Below are 1,800 nucleotides of genomic sequence, written 5' to 3' on the forward strand. Positions count from 1 at the left end.
AACTAGAAGAACAAAACATTTTTCAAATTTAAGTATTGTAACAAAAAGCCCATTTGTGTGGGTGATTGAGGTAATTAATTGATATTTACATTGACATTTTTAAGACTCGTTTAAAAACTTAGTTTTTCTCACTGGCCTTCAACCCAACTGAGATTTGATTTTACTCAACTTTTACTGTATTGGTGCTGATTTTACTTATTTAACTGTGTGATTTTATTGTGTTTTTGTATTCAGTTTTTATTTTTTGTGTTCAGCACTTTGTTTCAGCAGTGGCTGATATTATAGCGCTTTATAAATAAAGTTTGATTGATTGATTGATTGATTGATTTATTCATCCTAGTCCTGTAAGCCTGTCTTGCACTGGCAAAGATTAGCTAGCCACTGAGTTACAACAGGAAGTTTTAACTATTAGCCTTTGTTTTCAGACTTTGTTTTCAGACTTTTAAACTGTTTATTCTTAGTCATTCCAGAACATTACAAGTCTAAAAATTAAAATGCAAAATGTATTTTTTTTCTATTCAACTACAGTATCAGCCTTTTCAGAAAATGAATACAATTTTAAACTTAGGCATGTGAATTTTGTTTACTTTTATTATAATAAAGGATTTCTGCTTCGAGACGATGTGGCTCGAATTTATGGAGAAACTAAAATCTAAAAGAAGGACTAGACTCAACCTCGTTTTGCTCCTTGAGTTTGTTGCTGTTGCCGAAAGTGAAAATTTTCATTACCTGATGCATCTGAAAGGGAGTTAATGAGGTCAATTGTGAACCATAAAAACGGGAGCTTAAATATTTAATCGGGCTAAGTAATTAGCGTAGCTTTAGGGGAGGTTTTATAGCCTGAAGACGATGATAAAGATGAAGATAATAGCTGAATTTTATGGGTTGTAGAGAGCTCCAGAGTGACAAACATTAGATCTAATTCTCTGTTGGAGCTTGCAGCCTGCAGTCATCACTTCCAGCCGGTCCCACAGAAAACTGCAGCCGTTCTTAGCGAGGCTGTTGGGAAGAGTAATGGCTGTCACGTGAAACAAAGAGCTTCTGGAGGTAGAAACATTAAACTGTGGGTCAACACCCTTTTGTTGCTCAGTACGGCAGGTTTAAGACAAGCTGGAGCACGGCGAACACTTAACCTCTGTTTCACAACAGCACAGCTCTGACTTCACTCAGGGTTTATATCAGCTTAACACGGTTTGGAAACCCAGACGTGTCAGAAATCTGCAGCTGCTGATGGAAACAGGAGCTGCTGCTGAAGAGTCGGGAAGATGTTTCTGTGATGAAACAGTGTCAGACGGTGAGTCAGTGTTTCAGCTTGTAGTTTAGATGGCTGACTCCTGGCTGCACACATCACTGTTTCCTTAAGCTCCCTCTTAGTGGGAGAATAAGTACGAGGCGTGTACGGACACAAAACACACAAAACCAAAGCCTGAACGCACAATCAGCCCTTCGTTTACACAGCAGCTTGCATATGTAGCGCCAAGTGTAAATAAAACTATTATAAGTGTCATTAATACATTTTCACTATTTACCTCACTTTCTGAGGGTAAAATCATTGTTTAAAAATTCCACTAACATTTTGTTGTTCTGTAGCTCACTGTTCTTACATTTTGATTATTTCTACTAAATGTTAAAGTCTAAATCTAAATCTGTAAATCTAAATGTAAACATTAAATTTAAATGTTGTTTGAAGTTTACATTTAACCATTTCAGAATGGAACTCAGCCTTTAGTACAAAGTACAGTTTGTCTCAGGATGATGACGTCACAACAAAAGTAGTTACATCATCATCCTGAGACAAAC

The sequence above is a fragment of the Austrofundulus limnaeus genome, unplaced genomic scaffold (genome assembly GCF_001266775.1).
Source record: "Austrofundulus limnaeus strain Quisiro unplaced genomic scaffold, Austrofundulus_limnaeus-1.0 Scaffold248, whole genome shotgun sequence".
Taxonomy (NCBI): Eukaryota; Metazoa; Chordata; class Actinopteri; order Cyprinodontiformes; family Rivulidae; genus Austrofundulus; species Austrofundulus limnaeus.